Source organism: Vespula pensylvanica, chromosome 2 (assembly GCF_014466175.1).
Source record: "Vespula pensylvanica isolate Volc-1 chromosome 2, ASM1446617v1, whole genome shotgun sequence".
NCBI classification, from domain to species: Eukaryota; Metazoa; Arthropoda; class Insecta; order Hymenoptera; family Vespidae; genus Vespula; species Vespula pensylvanica.
The window spans coordinates 13,450,710-13,465,174 of record NC_057686.1 but is presented as its reverse complement, the minus strand read 5'-3'; the positions used below and the strand labels follow the sequence as shown (position 1 = coordinate 13,465,174).

Here is a 14,465-nt window from a genome sequence, read left to right as displayed (position 1 = left end):
TTCTCGTCGAGAAATCGTGAGAAAGGGTCTTCGATTGTCGCTCTATTATCGTAAGCAGCATCTCGCTATGAACATTTCTCTACACATGCATTTGTTCTCTCTCTCTCTCTCTCTCTCTCTCTCTCTCTCTCTCTCTTTCTCTCTTTTTCTCAGCCATTTAGCCTCCTTTCTACGATTTCTTTCTCTCTATTTTTGCTCTCTTTTTCTCTCTCTCTCTCTCTCTTTCTATCTCTCTCAGGTAACTATCTTTACCTTTAACCACGATAAGCTCTGTTCAGGAAAGAAACGACATCGAGTTTTTCGCACGAGCAAATCTATTTTAAATTTTCCTCTTATACCTTCTTCGCCAACGTTACGTTTTCTATCTTTCTCTTTTTCTTTCTCTCGCTTGCATTGGTAGCAACACGATCTCCATTTTCGCTGAGGCGTCGACCGCGTAGCATATTAATTTTCGATAAATCAAGCTGAGCCGTTCTTATCGGACAGCCAGCTGAGCGCCGAAAGCAAAGATCGGCATCGTCCTATCGAGATTTCGTCTTCCGTTCAAACGCTAACTACCTACCTACAACTCGGTCCTATTCCCTTTCGTACCAAACGTCATGTCGTTTCCTTCTCTATTTGTTTCATGCAAATTCGTATCATTTAACTGTTCTGTTCGTATCAGAACGTGAAACTTAGCTAGTTCTCGTTTTAGCATTTACCAAGGTGTCCGTAATCTGGAAGAAAATTTCTCTCTATTTTCTAGCTCACTTCATTCTTCTCTCTCTCTCTCTCTCACACACACACACACACACACACACACATATACACACACTCTCTCTCTTTCTCACACTCTCACTCTCTCTCTCTCCCTCCCTCTTCGACGTAAATTAACATCCATTATGTAAATGTTAGTGTACATCATACAACAAACGAGAACTTCTATGCAGTTCGGTTTCTATGTTCTCGCCGTTAACTCGATTGTAACGAAATGCCGAGTTCCGTCGACGGAATCGGCAAATCGATTTCATCGGAGCAACATTTTAAGCCAAGAGAGAGCAGCAAGTACTCGCTAACTCGACTCGCTTCATTGTAATCACCGACGACGCACGAGTTTGCTTTATCGTGATTAATATCGCCGTCACCGGCAAGGTAATCCTCCGCCCTATATAGCTGATTAACATAGCTACAATCGCGATTCCACGGGTCATAAATTTCGAAGCATGGCGCAGCGATCGAATTGACAGTGGCCCTCTGCGTTACCTTAATTCAGGCTCTCTCGGTAAATGCAAACTGTGCACTCAGTGGTGGCACGCGTACGTATAAACATTATCATAACTATACGACTATCCGGACTAGAAGGTTAGACCCAATTTAGGTTTGCGAAGTCGTTACGAAGCTCGTTCCCGCTCGTACAGTTTCAGTCAGATAGTAGTAACACGCCCGCGAACTTTGGGTCTTGGTATCAAGGCGTGAACATTGCTTGGAGTGAGAAGGATAGGGATAGAGATAGAAAGAGAAAGAGAAAGGGAGGGCAGGTTGAACGAGAGAATTGTTGTCTTCGTAAAAGCAAGTTGACTATGCGTCTTCGCGTTTCCTCCGACCAACTGCCGGAACAGAACTTCATCTAAAGTGTACATACGAACGTTTCTAATGACTACTTACTTCAACGTATATTCCCATGTTATTAATAATTGAACGAATACTTAGAAATTGGAGGAAATGATAATGATACGAATGAATGTTATTCTCATTTATTATTTCTTATAGAAAAGAAAACCTTTAGCAGGATCGTAAGTCGAGTGTTGGAAAATTCAACGAGGCGAACCATAAAGTCGACTTTTCCTAGCGATACGTACCAAACCGCATATTACATCGAGAAAAGAAAAGGAATAAGAAAGAAATCGATCGAAATCGATCGTTCAATTCACTCAGTCTGATAGTCTCTTTCTCACGATATTCTCTCGCCGTACGAATAAATAGTCTGACTGCTTCTTTCCAGAGTTCTTAGTGTATATATGTACAATCTACGTATATCTACGTACGCGGAGAGAAGCATGAGGCCGCAGGAATAAAACGTAGAGGAACATAATGCTGGGGCTGCGAGAGAGCGAGCATATACGCAGACATAGGCATAAACGTAGAAAATATGTACGTACGAGTGAGCCGCACGTGTGCACGCGCCGTGTGCCACTAGAAAATCGAGCAACCGTGAATGGGAATGACTGGGTTCTTTGAGGCATACATTTTTGTAAAATATTCATGCACACCGACGGCGGCTGCGACTCTGTTAGAGGGTAGAGGGACGGAGGAAATAGTAGTGAGAGAGAAAGAGAGAAAGAGAGAAAGAAAGAGAGAGAGAAAGAGCAGGTACATATAAACGAGTCAGAAACCGTAACCACTCTTGTATTACCGGCTTTCAGGTAGCGAGCAAAAGTCAGAAATGGTTCTGGAACAAGAATCGAGACTACTAACAGCCATCATCCTGTGCTATTCGAACAGTCAGGTTAAATTTCGTTTCTTCTTCTAGTATACACATATCGAATGATTCATTCGCGATACTTACGACATTGCAATGATGGTACTGCGGAAACGGATGATGACTTTTCACTCTCTCGAATTGATTGGATGGAAGATTATGAATGAAACGAGAATTTATGAACTCTGCGTAAGTAACGAGGAAGAAGAGGAGAATATTTTTATGATTGATTCACAACACACATTTATTGAATGCCTTCGTTCGACTGGATTCTATTTAAGATATAAATAACATAAGTTTTTTCTTCTAAGAAATAAGTGACCTTAGGCAAGGTGGAATGATCAAGCGTTGAGGAAGAAAAAGAATAAGGAGAAGAAGAAGAAAAGTCGGACAGTACATCGCAGTATATACAAAACCATTCCGCAGTTACATCCCGCAGCTGCAATCAGTGTGTCATTCCAGTACTGTGAAATTATACCGTCCACTTTGTTTGCTTTCTCGCTTTATGCTTGCAACGTAAAACGCTCCGGGTACGCGCACTGCTACTATTCCCACTAAAGAGGAAGTGAGAGATCGAGAAAAAGAGAGAGAGAGAAAGAGAAGGAAAGAGAGAGAGAGAGAGCGAATAGTATGTGCGTGCTTGCTGAAGAGCAAACACGAGCCGCGAAAGGGTGCTGCACGAGCCGAAAACCAACACTGCTCCTGCGTACTTCGCACGGTTGCGCCATGCAAGCGGGTCCATTTGTTACAAGCAGCTTGTCTACCACCTTACACGATTACACCCGCGAGCGTGAACGTGCGTTCACTCGAATTGTGTAAACTCGCTCGACTTCAGTACTCGATCGACAAACTTTACGACGGATGAAATTATAGATGATTCGTCGGACCCAGCGGGAAATTAGCATATAACGAATTTAAGGGTCTATGATTTTTTCTCGCTAACTATCGTCTCTTGTTTTCTCTCTCTCTTTCTCTGTCATCTTTGTTGTCCTTTGAGTATAAGTGTGATATGTTGAGAAGCAATAATAATAATCTTGTAGAAATATTTTCTCCCATTTTTTCTCCCGATTTATTTTTATCATTTCATAATAATTGCATCCGCAATCATGTTAACAAGATATTATCTTTGTAGGAAAAGATAAAAGATTGCTAGGAAGGAAGCTCGATAAAATGGAAGAGACTCTTCAAACACCACTACTATCTTTGATCTATGTATATATGTGTATGTATATATATATATATATATATATATATATATATATATATATATACTTGTCGATGGAATATTAGAATATTTTTTAAATTAGCGTTTAATACATGTAGCTTTTGTATAACACGTTAAATCTATCTTTAATTTTTCATATTTATGGTTCAGGAAACATTCAGATTTTATAAGAAGTCTATTTGGAAAACGGGCTTATAGTTGACTCGAATTATCTCGTTATATCTAATTAGAATCTTCCTTTCTCTTTATCGTCTTCCGTCAGTAAAATGAAGTAATCAGATTTTGTATGTAAAATTTTCAGATGCATTTGTATCATATTTCAGGGTCGAAGCACGACGTTCTAGCTTTTAAACGTGATTTCTTACGTTCCAAGTATTATATCGCATATAATATAAGCAAATGTAAAGCATTTCCCCTTCTTATTTTTTCCCCACGACAGCCATAACTCCGTCGGATATATGAGCTTTATTATATCGCGGAATATATATATAATTTTTCTCTTTTCGCGCGATACGCGATCAAAGTGGCACTTTTAGCGCCAACGTGATGCACGATGTATCTCATTAATCTGCGACTTCACTTTGTGTGTTATTTTTTCTTTTTGTAAACGAACAAAGAAACGTGATATGGAAAATGCATTAATATCATTCTAAAAGTATGTGCATTAATACAAACGTACTGCGTTATCGCTTGTCGAAGAGTAAAAGAATTGAGAAAAATCGAGAAAAATAGAGAAAGAGATAGAGAGAGAGAGAGAGAGAGAGAGAGAGAGAGAGAGAGAGAGAGAGGGAAAGATAGCAAGAGAAAGAGATAAAAGAAACAAGGGGTGATAGATGGAAAAAAGAATGGAAGAGTAAAAACAGGTTGCGAGAACGCGGCGCATTTGTAAACCTCTAACGAGCCGTGTGCAAATAAAAGGGGATAAAACGGCCTCTTCCGTGGAAGGTACGTGTCATGTTCTTGAAATTCATATGCACTTTTCACTCCACATAGCCTGTATTTATACACGGTATCACGGTAAAACGGAAGTACGGGAATCGTCAGAGAAATGTACGTGCAAAGTGAAAACGGTGGAAGAGCTTCCGCGATCGGAACTGTTTTATCGCGGAATAGGCATCGATGAAAGTTATAGGAATAACTTTGAGAACGATGACGTTTTCAATCTTTGAATATTTGGTCGTTGCGAATCGAAATTTGATACACTCGTTCGTCCATACTCTTGTCGGAGAACGATGAAATGAAAGGGACGCCAGGACTCGTTCAGTCATAGGAAACATTTATCGACGAAAACGTCGAAAGAATCGAAGGACTTTCTCTTTCCTGACGGACGTCCTTCGATAGTAACTCGGACTCTTTCTTCGATTAACTTCCTAACACAATTTCACGACACTTCCACGAGGCGACGTATACGCGTCGTTTCTTTTGAAAGAATGTATCTCACATACCACTCTGCTCTTCCATTTACTCGAGGACGAGAGGAAGAGAAAAAGGAAGAAAAAACTTTTTCTGACGCTTCGAAATGAGATCTTTCCACGCGCGACAAATCCAAGGATACGATAGGATGCCCTTACAGGACTTTTCCATCATAACGCAGAACGTGTATCTCCAACCGGAACGATGTTTCACGCGCAAAAGATTACCTTAGAGATGCACGTAGTAATTTTGGACGCGCGAAAGCCGTCGTTTCTCTCGTCATACTTCATTAATCCGTAAGCCTCGCGGATACGCGTTGCATATTGCATCGAGATAACACCCATTGGTGTATGGCTATAGATTAATCCCTCTTGAAAGTGGAAGACCTGCGTGCGTGTGTACGTTTGTGAGAGAGATAGGAGATGAAAGAGGAACCGAGGACAATGTCACGCGCAGAATTTCGACGGATGACGAACCGCTTCTCCTCCATCCATAACACCTACTCCAAAATATGTATAGGATCATCCCTCCATTGATCATGGACGGCGTTCACTTAGGAGAGTTCGAATCATCGTCTTTGCACGGCTGCAGCCATTGTATGTCCTGCCTCCCTGTCTCTGTCTCTCTCTCTCTCTCTCTCTCTCTCTCTCTCTCTCTCTCTCTCTCTCTCTCTTGCTCCCTTTCTCTGTCTCTATCTTTCTCTCTCTGGCATACGAGCTGACGCTACTCATGTCTCTGTGTCTCTAGCTCTCTCTGTCTCTCTCTCTCTCTCTCCTGTCTTTGTCTCTCTCTCTCTCTCTCTCTCTCTCTCTATCTCTCTATCTATCTCTCTCTGTCTCTCTCTGTCTCTCTCTTTCTCTCTAATGGGTTACGCTCGAACCCGAGATACTCCGGCTGCATGACAAATGCGCTAATCGGCCTTCGATGCGAAACGTGTAGAATCGTTGTGCCTGCTCGAAACCGTGAGTGATTAGTTTAATCCCGCGTGCCCGTACTGTCGTATCTCGTTGAATATCGAACGATAAAGGATATTATATATTCTATCCGCGCGATCGCTCCCCTTTCGCGAGTGCGTTCGTCCATTTGACGACGCGTTGCACTTTCCATCCTTCGTGAGAATACATTCGACGAAAGGTATAAATATCCTTACTTTCTCGTACAATTTCTCCCTTATTTTATTTTATTTTTTCTTTTATTCTTTTTTACAACCATGAATTCATCCTATAGCCCAATTGGCTATTCAAATTTTCGGAGATCGACGTGAGAAGGTCATCGATATCAATAACGTCATTCGTATTTTGACATTCAACGTATATCAAAAGTTATGGTTGGCTTTTCCGCATCGTTTCGTCGTTAAATCGATGACGGACTGATAAGATTATTTGCGTGGTACTGCGATACGGAGGACTGTAAAATCGTGAACCGATACGGGTAAAAACGTTTCATATTTATCTTTATCTATTTCTCTTTCTCTTCTTCTTTATCTTTATTTCCTTAATTATTTCGTCCAATAAAATAGTAAGTGAATTACAATAGAGATAGCTAACATTTAATGCATTAAAAATTATCTTGAATGAGTATACCAACCGGGAGTCTGTGCGTGTACATATCTACGTTGATTTAAGCTTGCTCGGTTAGCGAATAGACTCGACGAGTATTTCCCTTAAGTATCGTCTCCCCTGGCTTATTTGAAACAATGTATGTTCGCTAACTTTTTATCAGTCGCAAGAATACCAGAAAGGATATTATATCCGCGTGGAGGAAAGCCGGAAATTACAGACGAGAAAAAAAGCAGAGGTAATATCGTAAATTTTTCAATGAGAATTCTGTGCTTTGTAAAATAAGAGTAAATATATATAAATGTGTGTGTGTGTGTGTGATATGTATATGTATATATATATGTATATGTATATATGAATATATATATATACATATATATATATATATATATATATATATATATATATATATATGAAAAGTGACGAATGATGCAGTTTCACGATACGTAGATGCAGAAAATGTTATTACGTATGACAATAAGAGTTATCGTCAAAATACGTAATAACTTATTTCTCGTTATTTTCAAGAGAAAATCGAAGGATCGCACGGACGGATCGGATAGATGCTGGCACGAAGTCGCCTCCTGTTGGATACGCGAATGATAAATATTCCTTTTCGAAAAGATAGAAATCTCATTATTCGAGAGACGGACGATAGACGGCTCTACGGCATAGCGCACTACGTCACACTGCTATCATTATTATCGAGAGCCGTTCGAGTTCGATCGAAGAGATCGTACGTATGTACGTGTACACTGACCTATTCCGAGCACACAAACTCGTACGTTCGTTCGTTCGTTCGTTTCTGAACACACGTACACACTTACTTCCTGTCTTTCCTTTTGTTTTTCGAGCCATCTTTTCCCACCACCAGCACCACTACTACTACCAGCACAACCGCCTCCACTTCCACCCTCTCCCACGCGTTCTGTCCTCCATCCGCTTCTTCCATCAATCATCCGAGTTTTGCGCGAGATTCACCCATTATTCGATTCCCCTCTCCCACCGTCGACCTCTTCTCCATCTCACCAATCGTACCTATCTCCCTTCGTCCCCCCCGCATCTACTCGACGATCCTTCTTCTCGGCTCTTGTGAGATTCGAGTTCTATTATTCCAACGAGATCAATTCTTGTCCAAGAAAAACGACGTCGATACGGTTTACCGTCGGCCATACTACGTACTATGTATTTACGTACAGTCAATCAGGAAAATATCATCCATATAACAGATTGTTCGTTATGTTACCACCATTGAGCACTAATTGATCTCGTTTGCATAGATCCTTCAATCGTTTTATCTTACTCCCTATCCTTTTGTTACAGAGATCAAGCGTTTGTTATGACTGGCCGTTTTACAAGCGCGCACGCGTTCATTAAATTTCATTTTGTTCGATCCCAATCAAATGAAAGAGGATAATAATGTTCGTTTTCTCGCGAAGAATGCAGAGAGTTTAAATACGAATAACGTTGGAATTTCGTCGTCATTTAAAACAAAGGGCTGCCTTGAAATTCTTTATAGGTATCGAAAACGGAAGGATTATCTGAAATAGTTTCGCTGTAATCGATTTCGTACCGAGAAATATTGCATTTTTTAGAGAATTAAACGATTGTATTTATTTTAATGGGATCCTACTTCCCTCACGATTCACACTTTCTTCATCTTCTTCTTATTTCTTTTTTATCCGCGAGAGGTGGTCGGAACAGATTAAAGGATTTTAAACTATTTCCATTTCTGACAGTCAACATTCTTTTATGACGAATCCATTAGGGTTGTCTGTGCTCACGGAATTGAATTTTCCTCTTACCATGGCTACATTATCGTCGTGACGACCCGTTTGTAAATTGAAATGAACTTTTCGAAGGCGAAATCGGGCTGGCCATTTAATTATTATGCATTAAGGGTGTGCCACCCCGTCGCTCGGTGCCACGGCACGGCAAGTCGATGGTCCTTGAAGGAGCATCCGGGATTGTTTTTTCGATGCTTCCCTCGTTCCTCGTATAGTTGGTGCACCGTGGAAAATGAATTTTTACGCTGTGGAAAAATTCTCCTGGGGGAACTTTCTAAAGCGAGAAGTCCAATTCGCTTTTTTTTTAGTTGACGCTCATATAAAAGACCACGTTGGTTTTGCGTCACGGACACGTGACTTTAATGTATATTAATATTCTTCATACGACACGGTTTGTTACAAAAATTAGAAAGGGAGGATAGATCTTTAATACGCGTTATTGAAAAAGAGAGAGAAAGAAGAGTCGTGCACTATTTCGTGCCACCGTAAATGTCTTGATGATCGAAGAAAAAAAGAAAGAATCATCGTACATTCTATTTCGAGATATCTGTTTGAAAAACGTAAGGCATTATGACACGTGCAAGTAATGGATCGCATTATGACTATAATTCTATTTGATATTACATCTATATCATAAGTTCGAACTAAAAATCGAAGCGAAGATGATCGTTGTACTACCCAAAGGATCGATTTATAATTTCCAAATAGTTTTTACGATACGTCTTATAAAATAACATAAACTTGTTACTCGGTACAGCAGAAATACGTACTTTGAGATAACGAAATGAAGTCTGACACACCTGTTAAACCAATCGAAATTGGATATAAGAGAGAATTAAACTTCTATTACACCTTCGATCCCAAAGCTCACTCTTTTTCTAACCGAACGACTCTCGACGGAGTCTCGAGACAAGGGATTCTTTTCGTCCGTTCGAAAATATACCTTCGGAGTGTTTGAACGAGCTCGAAACTTCGTTGGAATCCTTTGAAATTGAAAAGCCTTCTCGTGGCTTTCCCGAAAGATTACGTCGAGGAGAAAGCCGCGTTATAGATAGAGGAAAATCGATTTGTAAAACGAGTCGAGCGAAGGGAGACGACGAGACAAAGGAGGAAAAAAGAAGTAACGGATAAGTAGAAGGAAGAAAATAGTTGAAGAAAAGCGGCTTTACCTCGATAGAGAGCTGGTCGTCGTTCCTTCTTCCTTCTCTTCGAATTCTTCGATTTCAACAGGAAACACGAAAGGGGAACAGGAATGATGAAAATGGCGCGAGAACGATGCAACGTAACGATGATGTAAAGAACTCGACGCGTGGCACTTGATATACAAGAAAGATCCATTCACTTTTATCAGAGCACTGCCCTTTAATTCACCAACTCGGCAAGCTTGCAAGAACACGAGCAGCGCTTCCGATGAATCCTCCCCGAAGTCGTTTCTTGCGACAAGCACACCGTGTTAGCGATCCTTGTTACGTTCCACCCTCGTAATTTTCTCGCTGCGCGAGATTAATGTCGACAGATAACGAGTTTCGATTTTTCTTCTTATCGATCGCAATACACTCTTAACGCTACTGTTTCACGATCGTGATCGATCAATGACACTATTTTGCTTCCTTGGCGATTAGATGAATTCGATATTATATGTCCGACACAGTCGCAACACAAAGAATTTTCATAAAGGCTTAAATGATTATTTCGAATCTTTTTAAGTTGAAGAAAAGAAGAGAAGGGTATACACCGAAATGCACACAGTCCACTTGCTCTCGGGAAGAACGTGGAAATGAAATCTCGTTGATTTCACGTCGCGACGCACACGTAGCACCAAACGGCGAAACTTTTTTGATGGTGGAAGGTAAAGCGAACGAGTTTTCAATCTCTTCCCTTAGTTGACGTAACCCGACGGAGGATCGAGATGAGAGCAAGGCGCGAGAATTCGATCGAAAAAGAGTACGACAAAGATAAGGTGGACGAAGAGGAGAACGTGAGAGCGCAGGGAGAAAATAAGATTCATCGGCGAACACCGCGCGTTCTCGTTACTCCTCGCGAGTTTCGGCGCGAAGAAACGTCTAGCCGTTCGATCCCGCGTCCACGTCGAAATTTATACTCGGACACTTCCTTTCCCATCGTCTTCGGGTTACATACCGTTACCGAAAGAGAAAACAAGATTGGGGATGAGAAAGAGTTGAAAGGTTCGTCTCTTTTTTCCTATCTTTCTTCTTACACTTTACACGCTTTTCCTCCCCGTATGACTATGAACGTCGGGTCGTCACTCTTTTTTTCTCTCTCTTTCTCTCTCCGTCCTTCTTTCTTTTCGCAACACACGCGGTTTATCCTTTTATCTGTTCCTCTCTCTCTCTCTCTGTCTCCGCGCAAAGCAGAAGAAGAGAAAAGAGAGAAAGAGAGATGAAAATGGCGCGAGTAAGAGAGGGAGAAAAAAAAGAACGAGAGAAGATTCAGACGAAAGCGTTTCTCTCTCCTGTAGATATAACGAAAGAAAAAGAAAAGAAATAACCGCTTCCGTTCGTTGGTTGACGGAAAAGAGAGAGAAGCGCGCGCGAAAGCACCGCAAGTGATGCTGCGATCGGACTGGAGCCTCCGGCACGGCGCTGCCGTCGTGACGACTGAGAGGCAAACCAAAATCATCCCTCGCCACCGCGCTCCTTCGAGCCCACCCTTCTCGAGATGGTAGTAGGGTGGTCGAACGGCCAGTGATGTCGTACGCCCTCGAGTTACCCTGCGCACGAGTCACCCTTGTATTTAGCTCTCCCTCTTCCTTTATCATATTATCATCGGTCTTTCCTACTTCGTAAGAAATTTGTTTCGACGATTTCTACGAAGAATAATTATTTCCTCACTCGGTCGTCTCAAAGAAAAAGCTACTCGATACCATTGATCCTTCCTGCTTCTTACAGAGAATATGTAATACAAACGACGCGTCCAACGACGACGCGAATTCGCGAGGACGATGAATTTTCTATGTGCTTACGGCATTGACTTAAAATTCTCTTTGCAGATGTCACTTCTACGGCACGTTCTTCGAAAGTTCGCGTTCAAAGCAAATATCTTAAAAGTCTATAGCACTTAAATTCTAGGTGCGGATTATCCATTGCCCATTTTCGATAACGATGAGATTTCGATAAAATCAAATAGGACAGAATTGGGAAAAATTAACTTCTTTCTTTTTTTTCACGACCCGTATGCCATGAGGATTAAATTTCATGGTATTACTTTCTAGCATATGCACCGTCTACCGTTTACCGCTCAATCTTAACGTTCAAAGCTCCTTAACGTTTCGCGCTCTGACCGCGAAAGTGTAAGTAAGTCAAAACTAAAACGATTTTGCTGAGATGAAGTTTAACGTAAAATTAAAGTCTATATAAACTTATGAACTTTCTTAACGGTGTGAACTTTCATTCTGAGAAGGAGAGGTCGGTTAATTCAGTAGTTAGTTCTTCCTAAATAGTTATAGCAACACTTTCAATAACTCTAATGTCCGTAAACTTCCTGGTACGCGGCCACTGCATAATGCATTAAAAATTTCCATATGACCTCGTAACGCTGTTAATGATTTAGCGATTGCATGAGGAAAAAGAAAGAAAGAGAAAAGAGGGGTGGATGGGAGGGAAGGATGGAAAAAACAGTAAGGTAATCTTGTTATGGAAAACAACCGTTGAGCGAATAGGACGGCTTCGAAATATCATAAAAGATGACTGTATCTCTCCTAAAAGTGAGATTTTACTCTAACGTTTCTGAATCGAAAGGAAATTAATTAAGATAGTACAGTCCTGGATCAAGAGAGCCCCCTGTTAACGCCTCTCAAACCACCGACTCGTGAGGGAACATTCCATATGCATAGCTTGCGGCTACATCTCAGACTGACTACATCACCAAATCCGTCCCTTGCACCACCTTGCACCCTTTACCAAGTCCTAGTCAACCATTTCCCTTGGTACCGACTGCTGTAGATCGTATATCCATTCTGTTCTCTCTCCTCCTTCTCTTCCTCCTCCTCCTCCTCGTCCTCTTCCCCTATTCCTCTCTTGCCTACAGTTATACATATAATTATATATCCATACTATGCTCAAACGTGCTATCTACACATCTCAATAACAATAACAAGGAACTACTCGCTAAGCATCGAGGAAGCCTTTGGGCCTTATTCGAACTTCTCTCTCTCTCTCTCCTTCTTTCTCCTCTCTCTCTCTTTCTTTCTCCCCCTCTCTCTCTCTCTTTCTCTTACCCTCTCTCATCTTTCGACTAGAAGATTAGATTTCGATGCTATTAGGAAATTCCACTGAATCGTGAGCACCGTTGGAACGCTGCGGAAAACTTTGGCCGTTTTCATTAAAAGATTTGCTTAAACTCTCGCGCGACTGTAAAGGCTCGAGTCAAGCGCATGAAAAGCGGTTGAAAGGATCATAGCGGCAATTTCAGTCAACTTTGCTGGTTAGACGAATTAGACTTTCTAGGTGAATATCATTCGCTGGGCTTAAAAAGGTCATGCCTGTGCGATAATCGATAATTTTAGTTTTTCTCTCGTGAAATTTTTATTATATAGATGTAGGCAAATTTTTTATTATCGCGTATTATTCCATCTCACGCCCTACTCATACGTGAAAACAGTAAAGTGTTTCTCTTCGTTAATTGAGATCTCTATAGAGATGCGAGGTACTGTTAGATTCGATTAACGGAGTGAAAGGGACGCGTTATTTTTATTTTCACGTTGAGGTAGCCAAGCTCGCAATTCCCGGTGCGCCTAACGCGTAGGAAAAATATCAATAAAATGAAATTCCCGTGTGGTATGTGCCCGTCGTATCGACGAAAATTTTAATTGCCACTGTTAGACTCGCCTGAATAATTAGTACTCGAACGATCAAGAGCTTAATAGCGACCTGAGAGTGTTCCCTTTAAGTTCTCCTCATAATCGAGCTACATCGACGTGATTAATTCTCTCGCGAAATTTCTACCCTTATACGATAGAACATCATTCTCTCTTTGCTTCCCTCTCTCTCTCTCTCTCTCTCTCTCTCTCTCTCTCTCTCTTTCTCTCTCTTTCTCTTTTTCTCTCCTTTTCTCTCTTTGTAAGCCGACATTCTACGAGAAAATGTTCCTGTTCTTTTACAATATTTATTTTTCAATCTTCCAACATTTTTCTCTTCTCTCTCCTTCTCCCTCTTTCTTTCTTTTGGAACGTTACCAGAGACAGAATAGAAACATGGAGCATAATAAACGTTAGAACAATTCGCAAGTTCGTCTATTGTTCCAACTTAGGAACGGGTAAAGCAATACGCGCCGTGTTTCAACCTCTAAGAAAGCTATCGCATCTTGTCCAAAATACTCGAGGAAACATTGCGCACTTGCATACGTCGTGGCGGGAGATAAATACAAGCCGCGTATAATCGCATAACGAAAGTCGCATTGTTTGGACGTTCTAACTATAATTGGGTAAGTTAAATAACTTAATAAATTTACGTCGGAAAAGCAAGAAGCATGTTTAAATACATATTAAGTTAGTCAGTGGAATGCACTATGTAGGATGAGAATCTTTGCGTTAAATTCGCATCAATCTTCGATACGAATTCTTTCGAGAGGCAATCAGATTCCAATCGTTATTGGATGATCGGCAAAGATGTTCCGTGTCTAGGATAGCAAATATCTTCTTATTAAAGACATCGCGATGCGATCGATTCAGTACCTATATTGTTGTCGACGTGACAGCGAAAGAGAAGAAAATGTTTCGTGAATTCATTTTCCGAGAAAATAAAATAGGCATTTCAAATTTATCCGCACGTAAAAATTAAGGAGCTGCTGCGTTTGCGTGTTGCCGTTGCAGTAGAAGGTATATAATTATAATCTTTAAAGCGACGTGAGGTTAGCACGTCGTAAAATGCCTTCGTCTTTCAGAACTGTAACTGTACACCGGGTGTACGGAAAGGTCCCCGATCCAATCGGCGAGGCTATCAGAAGTAGTGATTAAAATGGGAGGTGAGTGCTTGGTCGGCAAAAGGGGTTGAAGGTGGTCTGAA

The 14,465-nt window shown here is 41.1% G+C and overlaps 1 protein-coding gene across 5 annotated transcripts in view; it reads right to left on the bottom strand.

The window, feature by feature from the left end:
• LOC122627089 (basement membrane-specific heparan sulfate proteoglycan core protein-like) overlaps positions 1–11,038 on the bottom strand; it is a 129,657-nt gene extending 118,619 nt beyond the window's left edge. For 3 of the 5 annotated variants that reach the window (XM_043807884.1, XM_043807885.1, XM_043807886.1), the window contains exon 1: positions 9,612–11,037. The gene's annotated coding sequence lies outside the window, so the exon portion shown is untranslated. Of the gene's footprint in view, positions 1–9,611 lie in introns of all 5 variants that reach the window. The other 2 variants (XM_043807883.1, XM_043807882.1) reach the window with 2 other exon arrangements.
• Between the last annotated feature and the right edge of the window lie 3,427 nt (positions 11,039–14,465).